Below are 15,034 nucleotides of genomic sequence, written 5' to 3' on the forward strand. Positions count from 1 at the left end.
AATTTTTTTGGGTACAGTGTCCCTTTAACTATTGTTTGCGATGCGGGAGTACGGCAGTTTAGGGGTTAATACGTTTATTATAGTGGCGGCGACGTTGGGGGCGGCAGATTAGGGGTCAATAAGTGTAGGTAGGTTGCGGCAACATTGGGGGCGGGAGATTAGGGGTTAATAAGTATAATGTAGGTGTCGGCGTTGTCAGGTGCGGAAGATTAGGGATTAATAAGTGTAAGATTAGGGGTGTTCAGACGCGAGGTTCATGTTAGGGTGTTTAGGTGTAAACATAACTTTTGTTTCCCCATAGGAATCAATGGGGCTGCGTTACTGAGCTTTACGCTGCTTTTTTGCAGGTGTTAGGTTTTTTTCAGCCAGCTCTCCCCATTGATGTCTATGGGGAAATTGTGCACGAGCACGTACAACCAGCTCACCGCTGACTTAAAGGGTTAGAAATCTTTTGTATTTTGCAACTATAAACATTACACCATTAGAAAGTTTAAGTAACTACCAATAAAATGCACTTACTGTTTTCTAAAAACGAAGCTTGAAAATAAATAAAAATGTTGTTTTTATTTCAGCAAAAACCAGCTTAATTGACTGCCCCTATTTGAAGGCAGGATTCACTGATTACACATTCAATTATTTCTGCCAATCGCGTTGCAGCACTGAGATGGTTATTTGAATATTCATTAAAAGTGTCTCTTCCAAATTTACTTGCGCAGTATAAACTTAGGGCAATTGCAAATTGCAAGCATAATGAAGAGTTAATTGCCCATACTCCATGTTTACATGTGCATCTAGTAAATGAGAAAGCTGCCGTTACACACAGCCTTTGTTTTTTTCCCTGCTGACATTATTTAACTTAATTTATGTTGAAAAGCCATATAAGCACTGCCGTTACACACAGCCTTTTTTCCCTGCTGTCATTAACATAATTTATGTTGAAAAGCCATATAAGCACTGCCGTTACACACAGCCTTTTTTCCCTGCTGTCATTAACATAATTTATGTTGAAAAGCCATATAAGCACTGCCGTTACACACAGCCTTTTTTCCCTGCTGTCATTAACATAATTTATGTTGAAAAGCCATATAAGCACTGCCGTTACACACAGCCTTTTTTCCCTGCTGTCATTAACATAATTTATGTTGAAAAGCCATATTAGCACTGCCGTTACACACAGCCTTTGTTTTTTCCCTGCTGTCGTTATTTAACTTAATTTACAGGGTTAAAAAGCCATATAAGCAGTGCCAAAATGTAAGCAATAGCTCAGGGGGAGTTACTATCATTAATAATTAACATCCCTGCTATGCTTACAAATCTCGGCATGTTTGTGTGTGTAACTCTCTTGTTACAGCAGGTAAAATGAGAATGTTATACAGTACTGGTTACTGGTATTATACATGCATGTCAGTCTTGGGGGCTATAGTCGCAAACCTTATCTAGTTAGCTGTCCCTCCCTCTGCCTACAACGCCACTCCCACGTTACTCCCCTCTTCATCGGCATCAGGCAAGATGATGATGACGCTGGAAGTGAAGACTGATATGCATTGCTCATGCGTTGTCACAAGTAAGGGTAAATGCGCATGCGGGGCGCCATCATAGTTCTACCTAGGTAGAACTCGATGATTTGACTGCATAATTACCCAAAAGAAGGGTTTGACAGAATTTATCTTTTCTATTGCATTTTTCACATATAGGATAAAAAATGGCTTATATGTGTTATTTGATGTTTTGAACAACTGGTTATGAGGTTTTAAAAAAATGAAAAGTTTTTTTTTGGGTTTCCTATCCCTTTAAGCAGCGCTGGTATTGGAGTGCGGTATGGAGCTCAATTTTGCTCTACGCTCACTTCTTGCCTTTTAACGCTGGGTTTATGAAAACCTGTAATACCAGCACTGTAGATAAGTGAGCGGTGACAATAACGTACAAGTTAACACCGCACCCCTCATAGCGCAAAACTCATAATATAGCCGTATGTTAATTACTTAACACTTTACTATGCAAGTATACACACTTAGTAAGCAATAATACGCAATATTTAATAAGGCAACTCATTTGTGACACTCCATCACTAAGTTTTTTATATACTTCACATTCACTTCACTTTATTATTACATTTTTATTTATGTGACCCAACTATATGTGCACACAGCCACTCTTTTAATATAACACATTTTTAAGTAACAAATTCATAGAAACTAACTTTTCACATAATATTTGGAAACATTTATTCCTGCACCCTTAAAATCTACACATTTCCTCTTCAAAACAGCACTGGTATCTATTGCCCTAGAAATTTATAAACAACCCACTTAACCATAGAGAAATACTAACTTTTATTAGACACCATACCCCTACGATACTCTATTAAAATATGACAGAAATGGTATACACAGTGTTCATGTAATCTTGCTTCTGTCTTTAAAACATCTGTCATTATTGTCATGCTACTGATGTATTCAATACCTTCATTACAAATACCAACCTGTAATAAACAGATTGAAAACCCTGCATATGGTCCTATTACCAAACAATATAGCTGTGGTCCCAGAGGCAGAACTTTTTTTCATTTTCGGCAATGAGATTTTTTTTTAGTGAAAATTTTTCTGCAGTGTCTTTAAGAAGCTGGTGTTGCTCAGCTGTGTTTGTTGCCCTTATTCGGTGTGCATGAGGACAGGTTCATGTACAGCCTGTGTATACACCATATACACACACACACTATATATATATATATATATATATATATATATATATATATATATATATATATATATATATATATATACTATGCAAAAAAGGCAGCACTCACTGGTCATTTGTAAGTAAAATTTAGCTTTTAATAATACAAAAAGTTAAAATCTTGGGAAAAACATGACGTTTCGATGCCTAACTGGCATCTTTTTCAAATGTCCCAAAAGGTAAATCCAAAGTGGTCGCACCAGCTATGTGGTGTTCCCCCTGCTCTCATGGGGAAGTCTTCATCCAAGCCCAAGCGGGGGCTGAAGATGACCATGATCCGGCTGAAGTCTTCATCCTATCCGGGCAGAAGAGGAGATCCGGACCGGTAGACATCTTCATCCAAGCGGCATCTTCTATCTTCTTCCATCTGACGACGAGCTCGCATTCTATTGGCTGTTCCTATCAGCCAATAGAATGCGAGCTCAATCTGATTGGCTGATTGGATCAGCCAATCGGATTGAACTTGAATCTGATTGGCTGATTCCATCAGCCAATAAGATTTTTCCTACCTTAATTCCGATTGGCCTATCTTAATTCCAATCGTAATTCGAGGGACGCCATCTTGGATGACGTCCCTTAAAGGAACCTTCATTCTGTGTTAGGACGTCGGAAAAAGAGGATGGATCCGTGCCGGAGGTCTTGAAGATGGAGCCGCTCGTCGTCGGATGGAAGATAGAAGATGCCGCTTGGATGAAGATGTCTACCGGTCCGGATCTCCTCTTCTGCCCGGATAGGATGAAGACTTCAGCCGGATCATGGACATCTTCAGCCCCCGCTTGGGCTTGGATGAAGACTTCGGAGCCTGGACCGATCGGTGATACCCGGCGTGGTGAAGATAAGGTAGGAAAATCTTCAGGGGCTTAGTGTTAGGTTTATTTAAGTGGGGTTTGGGTTAGATTAGGGGTATGTGGGTGGTGGATTGTAATGTTGGGGGGGGGGGTATTGTATGGGGGGGTTTTTTACAGGCAAAAGAGCTGAATTCTTTGGGGCATGCCCCGCAAAAGGCCCTTTTAAGGGCTGGTAAAGTAAAAGAGCTTTTCTATTTGTATTTTAGAATAGGGTAGGGCATTTTTTTTATTTTGGGGGGCTTTGTTATTTTATTAGGGGGCTTAGAGTAGGTGTAATTAGCTTAAAATTGTAATATTTTTATAATGTTTGTAAATATTTTTTTATTTTTTGTACTTTAGTTGTATTGTATTGTATTTATTTGTAGGTATTTTATTTAATTAATTTATTGATAGTGTAGTGTTAGGTTTAATTGTAGATAATTGTAGGTAGTTTAGTTAATTAATTTATTGATAGTGTAGTGTTAGGTTTAATTGTAACTTAGGTTAGGATTTATTTTACAGGTAATTTTGTAATTATTTTAACTAGGTAGCTATTAAATAGTTATTAACTATTTAATAGATATTGTACCTAGTTAAAATAAATACAAAGTTGCCTGTAAAATAAATATAAATCCTAAAATAGCTACAATATAATTATTATTTATATTGTAGCTATATTAGGGTTTATTTTACAGGTAACTATTTAGCTTTAAATAGGATTTATTTAATAAGAGTTAATTTATTTCGTTAGATTTAAATTATATTTAACGTAGGGGGGTGTTAGGGTTAGGGTTAGACTTAGCTTTAGGGGTTAATAACTTTATTAGAGTAGCGGTGAGGTCCGGTCGGCAGATTAGGGGTTAATAATTGTAGGTAGGTAGCGGCGACGTTGGGGGGGGAGATTAGGGGTTAATAAATATAATATAGGGGTCTGCGGTGTTAGGGGCAGCAGATTAGGGGTACATAGGGATAACGTAGGTTGCGGAGGTGTTAGGGGCAGCAGATTAGGGGTTAAAAAAATATGCAGGTGTCAGCAATAGCGGGGTCGGCAGATTAGGGGTTAATAAGTGTAAGGTTAGGGGTGTTTAGACTCGCGGTACATGTTAGGGTGTTAGGTGCAGACTTAGGAAGTGTTTCCCCATAGGAAACAATGGGGTTGCGTTAGGAGCTGAACGCTGCTTTTTTGCAGGTGTTAGGTTTTTTTTCAGCTCAAACTGCCCCATTGTTTCCTATGGGGGAATCGTGCACGAGCACGTTTTTGAAGCTGGCCGCGTCCGTAAGCACCGCTGGTATTGAGAGTTGCAGTGGCGGTAAATTATGCTCTACGCTCCTTTTTTGGAGCCTAACGCAGCCATTCTGTGAACTCTCAATACCAGCGGTATTTAAAAGGTGCGGGGAAAAAAAAGCCAGCGTTAGCTACGCGGGTCGTTACCGACAAAACTCTAAATCTAGCCGTTAGTAAGCAATAATACGCAATATTTAATAAGGAAACTCATTTGTGACACTCCATCGCTAAGTTTTTTTATATACTTCCCATCCACTTCACTTTATTATTACATTTTTATTTATTTATGACGTGACCTACCTCTTCAACTATATGTGCACACAACCACTCTTTTAATATAACACATTTTTAAAGGGACACTGAACCCAAAAAAAATATTTTGTGATTCAGATAGAGCATGCAATTTTAAGCGACTTTCTAATTTACTCATATTATCAAATTTTCTTCATTCTCTTGGTATCTTTATTTAAAAAGCAAGAATGTTAGTTTAGATGCCGGCCCATTGTTGGTGAACAACCTGGGTTGTTCTTGCTGATTGGTGGATTAATTTAACCGACCAATAAACAAGTACTGTCCAGGGTTTTGAACCAAAAAATAGCTTAGATGCCTACTTTTTCAAATAAAGATAGCAAGAGAATGAAGGAAAACTGATAATAGGAGTAAATTAGAATATTGCTTAAAATTGCATGCTCTATGTGAATCACAAAAGAAAAAAATTGGGTTCAGTGTCCCTTTAAGTAACAAATTCATAGAAACTGACTTTTCACATAATATTTGGAAACACTTATTCCTGCACCCTTAAAATCTACACATACTAATGTGAACTAAATTAAACTAATTTCCTCTTCAAAACAGCACTGGTATCTATTGCCCTTGAAATTTATAAACAACCCACTTAACCCTAGAGAAATACTAACTTTAATATACACCATACCCCTATGATATTCTATTAAAATATGACAGTGTTCTGCATAACCTTGCTTCTGTCTTTAAAACATCTGTCATTATTGTCATCCTACTGATGTATTCAATACCTTCATTACAAATACCAAACTGTAATAAACAGATTGAAAACCCTGCATATGGTCAGGAGCTACCAATACTTGGATGCCAGGCGCCAGACCAACCCTGAGCCCCGACCAGTGATCCGCTCCACTCTCACCTCTGCCCGCCCTCTAGCGCCTACTCTGTACCCCCAGACTCAGCCGGCGCCTGTCCGCCCCTCCGAGTTTAGCTCATCCTAGTGGTGCTACGAGTGCGGACGGGCAGGCCACATGAGACGAGAGTGCCCCGAGCAGAGGCCAATGAATCCCTCTCCGGCTCAGTAGACCAGTACTCCTGTCAGGAGCTACTAAGCTGCGGCCCACTGCCTATACACCGAGGACCCCACCAACTACACCGGCTGGGCTGAAGAAGTCAGGGTCCTGCATGAAGTGCACTCCGCAACTAGCGACAACCGCCAACAGCATCGCCAGGATATCTGGGTCAATGAGCAGGGGGCCCAGGGACTAAGGGACACTGGAGCTACAGTCACCCTGGTCCAAACCCACCTGGCCCCCACCATTGGGGTGGCTGGGGGTGCCGTACTAAAGATCCCCACAGCACAAGTGCACCTGGATTGGGGTGCCGGGCCCCGTGCTATTGAAGTGGGGGTAATGAGTCACTTGCCTGCTGAGTTCTCACTGGGAAACAACCTCAGCCACCTTGCCTCTGCCTTTGTCGGGGATAAACCCCAGGATGTTGCTGCAGTTACCACCCGCCAGCAAGTCAGACACCAAGCCACCGCACCTGATCCAAGTGAGACATTCTGCCCCGACTCCTACCTTACCCCGACCTTCTGCCCTGACTCCTACTTTGCACCGACCTTCCGCTCCGACTACAACTCTACCCCCTGACCAACCCTCCTGGGCATCCCCCTCTGACTACGCCCTGGAGACCTTGAGCGACCTGAACTTAGCCCCTTACCGAGACCGGGTATTTACTGACCCCCAGGGAGTAACGTTTCCAGTGGGAGAGATGGCTCCTTACTGGATCTCCGTGAGGAGAAAAAGGGCCGGTGCCCAAACTTCAGCTGGTTGTACCAAAGAAATTTCGGTCTTACCTACTGCGGATAGGGCATGATATTCCCCTAGCTGGACATTTAGGAAAGTCCAGGACTTACCACTGCCTGACCCAGACCTTCTTTTGGCCAGGGATTACAGCAGACATTAAGGACTACTGTAAAACTTGCCCAGTGTGTTAGAAGGTCGGAAAGACAAGAGACCACACTAAAGCTCCCCTGCATTCCCTTCCCATTATTGGCAAGGCCTTCAGTAGAGTAGCAGTAGACATAATTGAACCTTTGGCCCAACCTAGCCCCACTGGGAAGAAGTATATACTTACAGTGGTTGATTATGCCACCCGATACCCAGAGGCAATCCCCCTGGCCTATAGCCAAGCAGAGACAGTGGCAGATGCAATGCTCCGGATATTCACCAGGGTAGGCTTTCCCCGAGAAGTGATCTCCGACCAGGGAACCCAATTCACTACGAAGATCACCCAGCAGTTGTGGAGGCTATGCGGGATCAAAACCCTGCACAGTGCTCCATATCAACCCCAGACTAATGGGCTATGTGAGTGGTTTAACGAGACCTCAAATCAGTTGTTTAGGACATTCTCGTTCACTCACAAGGACTGGGAGAGCTTCCTGCCGCATCTCCTCTTTGCATACAGAGAGGTGCCCCAGGAATCCACTGGTTTCTCCCCATTCAAATTAGCGTACTAGGTGTAGGGACTCCTACACCTAGTGAGAGTCCATTCTGAGGAGGCCACATAAGAAAAAGGACCATCCGTTGTGGAGTATGTCCTCCAACTCAGGGACTGACTGAAGGGCCTCGCTGACAGAATGCAAGAGAACCTTCAGGATGCTCAAAGAAAACAAACGATGGTTCAACCTAAATGCTCGTACTCTGACCTTGACAGTAGGGCAGAAGGTCCTAGCCCTGAAGCCTGTCAAAACAGATAAGCTACAGGCCTCCTAGCAGGGACCCTACCAGATGGTGGAACAGCTGAATGACACCACCTACCTGGTAGCCAAATGTTCAGATGACCGAGTACGCCGGACCTTTTATGTGAACATGTTAAAGGCATACCTAGAAAGGACCAAAAATGTGGCAGCTATCTGTGCTCCAGCTGTGGAGGACTCAGAGTCTTCCCATGCTGGAGCTCCCCGGGAAAAATGAGACCCCCCATGGAGTAGCCGACATACCCCTAGATGAGAGGTTAGAGACTGGACAGAGAGAACAAGTATGGCGACTCCTTGAAGATAGACGAGACATATTCTTTACTGTCCCTGAGTACACCACAGCGGCCATACACCGAGTGGGACTCCTGGACAGGTCCCCCTACGACAGGCAGCCTACAGGGTCCCAGAGGCAGTCAGGGACAGTATGCACTGCGAGCTCTGGGGAATGCTGGGCCTAGGTGTTGTTGAATTGTCCAACAGTCCCTGGGCTTCCCGGTGGTGCTGGTACCCAAGGAAGGGACTACCCGGTTCTGCATCGACTACCGTAAGCTCAATGACAGAACCACAACTGATCCCTACCCTATGCCCCGAGTTAATGACCTAGTAGACAAAATCGTCCGCGGCCACTTCCTGACCACCCTTGACCACTGCAAGGGATACTGGCAGATCCCATCAGAGCCTGAGTCCATCCCCAAGTCCGCCTTCATAGCCCCCTTCAGCCTCTACCAGTTCAAGGTCATGCCGTTTGGGATGAAGAACGCTCCAGCCACCTTCCAAAGAATGGTGGGTCACCTTCTGAAAGGCCTCCCGGACTATGCCTGCACATACCTAGACGACATCACCATCTATAGCGACACCTGGGAGGACCATTTGGTACACTTAGGCGTCGTTCTAGACCGCCTCAGAGCCGTCAGGCTGACCTTGATGCCCGACAAATGCACCGTAGGGCACTCGGAGGTCCAGTACCTGGGCCACCGATTGGGCTGCGGACAGCGCCAGCTAAGGTTGAGGCAGTGGTAAACTGGCCCACTCCCAAGACCAAAACCCAAGTCCTGGCTTTCCTAGGAACAGCCAGCCCATACCAGTAACTGAGTTATGTCTAGAGGATATCAGGAAAAAAAATGGATAATATTAAAGTAAATAAAACTCCAGGCCCAGATGGAATACACCCAAGGGTGTTACGGGAATTTAGCACTGTTATAGACAAACCTCTACTCTTAATTTCTCAAGACTCATTATCCTCAGGCATGGTACCCCAGGATTGGCGTAAAGCTGATGTGGTGCCACTCTTCAAAAAGGGAAGCAGGGATGATCCAGGAAGCTATAGACCAGTTAGTCTGACATCAATAGTGGGGAAAATATTTGATTTTGCAAAGGCGTTTAATACAGTGCCACATGAGAGATTAATGCACAAAAGGGACTGGGAATAGCTGAAAAAGTTAGCTCATGGATAAATAACTGGATAAAAGATAGAGAGCAACAAGTAGTAGTGAATGGGTCATACTTAGATTGGACAAAGGTAATCAGTGGAGTCCCCCAGGGATCAGTACTGGGCCATGTTCTTTTTAATATTTTTATTAACAACTTGACTTGGAGTAAGGATTAAATAGAGACATTTCTATCTTTGCAGATTATACTAAATTAAGTAAGGCAGGGCTCGACAAACCTTTACGTAAAATTCCTCTGCAATACTTTAGTGTATAAATCTGCCAGTAAGCTAATGATATAGCATTCTGCACTTACATTAGTTTGTAATTTTACTGCCCCTTTAATACGCGAAAATGCAAGGTTCTACGTTTTGGAAGTAAAAATAAGCAGGTGATGTATTATTTAAATGGGACAAGACTAAGCCAAACAGAAGAAGAAAGGGATTTGGGAGTAGTAATAGATAACAAGCTAAATATGGGTGCACAATGCAGGGCAGTGGCTTCAAAGGCTAATAAGATACTAGTATGTATTAAAAGAGACATTGATTCAAGGGAGGAAAGCATTATTCTGCCACTATATAAAGATGGGTGCACAATGCAGGGCAGTGGCTTCAAAGGCTAATAAGATACTAGTATGTATTAAAAGAGACATTGATTCAAGGGAGGAAAGCATTATTCTGCCACTATATAAATTGCTGGTAAAACCACACCTTGAGTATGGAGTGCAGTTCTGGGGGGCGGTCGCAAAAAAAGATATTGCAGAACTAGAAAAAGTTCAGAGAAGGGCCACAAAGCTAATAAGGGGAATGGATAATTAAAGCTATGAGGAAAAGCTAGCAAAATTGGGCCTGTTTTCTCTAGAAAGAAGGCGCTTGAGAGGTGATATGATTACTTTATATAAATATATTCAAGACCCATATACAGAGATGGCAGAAGCTCTGTTTATTTCAAAAAAATTGTGACAAGAGGTCACAATTTAAGGTTGGAGGAAAGGAGATTTAATCTCCTGCAACTGAAACGTTTTTTCACTGTAAATTACCAAAGGAAGTAGTGAATGCATTGGCAGGGTATTGACCCTAGATATATTTAAAAATTGTTTGGATACATTTCTGGCTATAAACAAATGTCATGCATATGATTGCTAGTATTAAATGCGTCACCTTTTAGTGGGAATAATTTAAGCTCAACCCTAGCTTTTTTGTAAGTACAGGTAGCCCTCACTTTACGCCAGGGTTAGGTTCCAGAAGGAATGGTTGTAAATCGAAACCGTTGTAAATTGAAACCCAGTTTATAATGTAAGTCAATGGGAAGTGAGGGAGTTAGGTTCCAGGCCCCTCTCAAAATTGGCATAAGTAACACTGAATACATTATTTTTTAGGGCTGCAACAACTAATCGGTAAGATTGATCATAAAAATAGTTGTCAAAGAATGTCATTATCAATTAGGCGGTCAGCGATTAGTTGGTTAATTGTATAGCTCCAGCTGCTTCAATCCGATGAACTCCTGCACATGGTATTGTGCAAAATTTTTTATTTATTATTATTTTTTCTATCCGATTAATCGGATAATTATTGTCCGATTAATCGGATAGAAAAAAGATTAAAAAAATAAATAAATTCAATTTTTTTTGCACAATCTTAGTTGCAGTAGATCATCAGATTAAAGCAACTGGTGCTGTGCAACTGACCAACTAATCACTGACTACCTAATTGATAATGAGATTTGTTGACAACTATTTTTATGATCAAAACTTACCGATTAGTTGTTGCAGCCCTATTATTTTTAAAGCTTTGGAATGAAGACTTTAAATGCTAAACAGCATTATAAACCTAATAAAAGAATCACACAACACAGAATATATAATAAAACTAAGTTAAATGAACAAAAACATTTGCTAAACAGTATTATAAACGTAATAAAATAATCACACAACACAGACTTTACTTTCATTTTTCTGCAAACAGTTCTTTCTATGAATTCCAATCTGGACTGATTTATAGACAGGAAGATCTTGTTCCTTTGAAATCTGCTCGATAGCTCAGGTCTGGTTAAACTGATTAATTTCAGCTTGCTTGGCTTGCATATATTTGCTGCAACACAAGCGGACAGCTCCACTTACTGGCTATTTTAATCAATGCATTGCTTCTCAATGCTTTTCAATAGCATTCACATGACTGAAAAAAAAGGTTGGTATTCTGAAACGGTGCAAATTGAACCGTTGTAAACCGAGGACCACCTGTATATTAGATTTGTATAGGTTGAACTCGGTGGACTTCTGTCTTTTTTCAACCTTAGCTAGTATGTTACTGAATTTACAATCCAAAAATATGAATAAACAATTCATATTTCATATGTTTAAAGTGATGGTAAACTCTCCCCTTTATAAAAACAGATCCGGAATGTTTTTACTTTTTAATACAGTATAGATATGAAATTGAAATACCCGGCACTCCATCGCCAACTTCAAAAGTCAATTTTTCTGTGAGCTAAAGGTTTGAATTGTTGTCCAATCAGTGCTCCAGCTACAACAAAAGGCGCCCAAAGAAGAGAGTGCTGATTGGATAACAGTTCAAACCTTTAGCTCACAAAAAAAATTACTTTTGAATTGGGTGGCAGAGAGCTGGGAATTTGAATGTCATATCTATATTAAATAGTAATATAGCGCAACTTCTATTACATCTGATGAATTAAACTCCCTACAAAATATCACTAACATTCTGGAAAAGTTTTTATAAAGGGGAAAGTTTACCATCACTTTAAGAGCATTCAGAGAGAAAGAAGAGAGAGAAAGAAGAGACAAGAAGAAAAGACAAAAAGAGAGAAAATTGACAAATTATATTACGATGCATATTACTTTGGGTTCTATTTATTGCCTAGCGTTCTAAATGATTTTCTTGGCCATATCGCATTTTACTTCGAAAATTGGTATGGAGATTCAGATGAAGGCTACCAACAATACTGCAGTGTTTGTGTCTCCAGTAACAAAAAGGGGAGCCATATTTTGTGGTATAAAGTCCCTGTTTTCCCCATAGACTTTCCCCAGCCAGCCAGCTCTGCTCACCTACATGGATACATTGGGGCCCATTTATCAAACTCCGGATGGAGCTTGAGGGCCCGTGTTTCTGGCGAGCCTGCAGACTCGCCAGAAACAGCAGTTATGAAGCAGCGGTCTAAAAACCGCTGCTCCATAACCCTGTTCTCCAATCTGTGCTCTACAACAAAAGTGCTTTATGTCTAGAGCGCTGATTATTTCAAACCGTTAGCTCGAAAAAAAAAAATTTTTAAAGTGGGCGAGCCATAGCACAGGGTATTTGAATTTCAGCACTAGTTATAGCGTATCATCATTACAACTGAAGAGCTTAAACTCCATCTAAAATATCTCTAACATTCCTGATCTGTTTAGACAAAGGGAAAAGCTTACTATCACTTTATGGACTGTGTGTATTGTGTGAGGTACATGCCTTTAAAAATGTGCTAGCACAATGTGCTACCTTTAAGGCTGTGTGTGCTGTGTTTGTGCACCTGTGGTGTGAGCTGCCCCTTTAAAGGCTGTGTTTGTGTCTTTCACTTTAAAACTGAGTGCCCCTTTAAAACTTTGTGCATTTGGGTGTGCTTAAAAGCCTGTGTGCCTTTCCCTTAAAGACTGTGCATCATGTGAGCTGTTTCTTTTAAGGCTGTGTGCGTGTGGTGCAAGTTGTCCCTTTAAGGCTGTGAGTGCTGTGTGAGTGTGTGTGTGTGCAGGTGCCACTTTCCCTTTAAAACAGCGACTCTTTAAGGCTGTGTGTGCGTTGTATGTGGATGAATACTGTTATTGCTTCCTTTAAGATTGTGCGTGTGGAAAGAGTTTACCTACTAAAGGTTGTGTTGCCTTCCCCTTTAAGACTGTGTGAGCATGCGGCGAGCTGCCCTTTAAGGCTGCGCTGTGTGTGCATGGTGTGAGCTGTTCCTTTAACGCTGTGTGCATGTGATGCAAGTTGTCCCTTTAAAGGCTGTGAGTGTGAAGGTGCACCTGTCCCTTTAAGACAGAGCATCCCTTTAAGGCTGGGTGTGTTGCTTGTGGGTGCATACTATTATCACTCCCTTTAAGTTTGTGTGTGTCTGCCCCTTTAAGACTGTGTGAGCAGGCCAAGCTGCCCTTTAAGGCTACGTTGGGTGTGCACGGTGTGAGCTGTTCCTTTAACGCTGTGTGCATGTGGTGCAGTGGTGTATTTAGGTTTTGTGCTGCCTAAGGCAACCAAAATTCTATTGCCCCCCCCCCCCCCTTACCTGTGACGTGACCTTTTTTCCCATGGCATTTCCAAAATAAATGTTCTTGTTGAAGTGTGCTTGTTTATATATGTGTGTGTGTGTAGTGCAGTGTATGTGTGTAGTGAGTGTGTCTAGTGGAACTCAAAGTGTTGCCCCCCAAAAAAAATCTGCTGAGCTAGGCTAGGGCCTTGTTTGCCTAGGCCAATATACGCCCCTGCAAGTTGTCCCTTTAAAGGCTGTGAGTGATGTGTGTGTGTGTGTGTGTGTACGTGTCCCTTTAAGGCTGCATGTAGATGCATACTGTTATCGATCCTTTTAAGACCGTGCATGTGGTGTGACTTTACCCACTAAAGGTTGTGTGTGCCTGCCCCTTTAAGACTGTGTGTGCAGGTGCCAAGCTGCCCTTCAAGGTTGCGCTGTGTGAACATTACTGTTATCTGTCCCTTTAAGACTGTGCGTGTGGTGCAAGTTGTTCCTTTAAAGGCTGTGAGTGCATTGCATGCGAATGCATACTGTTATTGCTCCCTTTAAGACTTTACGTGTTGTGTGTGTTTACCCACTAAAGGTTTGTGCCTGCCCATTTAAGGCTGTGCATGGTGTGAGCTGATCCTTTAATGCTGTATGTGTGTGGGGTGCAAGTTGTCCCATTAAAGGCTGTGAGTGATGTGTGTGTACAGGTGCCCCTGTCCCTTTAAGACAGAGTATCCCTTTAAGGCTGTGTGCGTTGCATGCGGATGCACGCTGTTATTGCTCCCTTTAAGACTATATGTGTTGTGAGTTTACCCACTAACGTTTGTGTGTGCCTGCCCCGTTAAGACTGTGTGAGTAGGTGCCAAGCTGCCCTTTAAGGTTTCACTGTGTGAACATTACTGTTAACTGTCCTTTTAAGACTGTGTGCGTGTGGTGCTAGTTGACCCTTTAAAGGCTGTGTGGGTTTTTGCCTGTCCCTTTAAAACTGTGTGACCAGGCGGTGAGCTGCCCTTTAAGGCTGTGCTGTGTGATCATTATTTTCTCAGCAGGTTGTACTTTTGGTATTGACAGGGCTACTTTAAGTGTCTGTGTAAAGTAAACAGTTACAAATGTATAAAACCTGTAGGCTTAGTATTTGATACAATGTATCCATGTAGGTGAGCAGAGCTGGCTGGAGAAAGTATATGGGGATACAGGGACTTTATACCCCAAAATATGGCTCCCCTTTTTGTTACTGGAGACACAAACACTGCAGTATTGTTGGTAGCCCTCATCTGAATCCCCATATCAATTTTCGAAGTAAAATAATTCGATATGGTCGAGAAAATAATTTAGAACTCTACACTCAGATTTTATCAAAATTAATATTAGAAGTGTTACAGCAACGTTGCTAGCATTTCGGATAACTGACATTTCGGATATACATTATTGTTACTGTATAGCACAGTCTTATGACTACATATATTTAACCCGCAGTACAATGTTCCCTTACTGCTGTTTGCTGATATATACATTCTAAATACTGTTGTCAACACTG

General features: G+C 41.9%; 1 protein-coding gene across 1 annotated transcript in view; it reads right to left on the reverse strand.

Moving 5' to 3' along the window:
• The window catches only part of ISY1 (ISY1 splicing factor homolog), a 743,196-nt gene that overhangs the window by 727,937 nt on the left and 225 nt on the right, over positions 1 to 15,034 (reverse strand). The window lies entirely within an intron of this gene.

This window comes from Bombina bombina, chromosome 7 (assembly GCF_027579735.1).
Source record: "Bombina bombina isolate aBomBom1 chromosome 7, aBomBom1.pri, whole genome shotgun sequence".
In the NCBI taxonomy this organism is placed as follows: domain Eukaryota; kingdom Metazoa; phylum Chordata; class Amphibia; order Anura; family Bombinatoridae; genus Bombina; species Bombina bombina.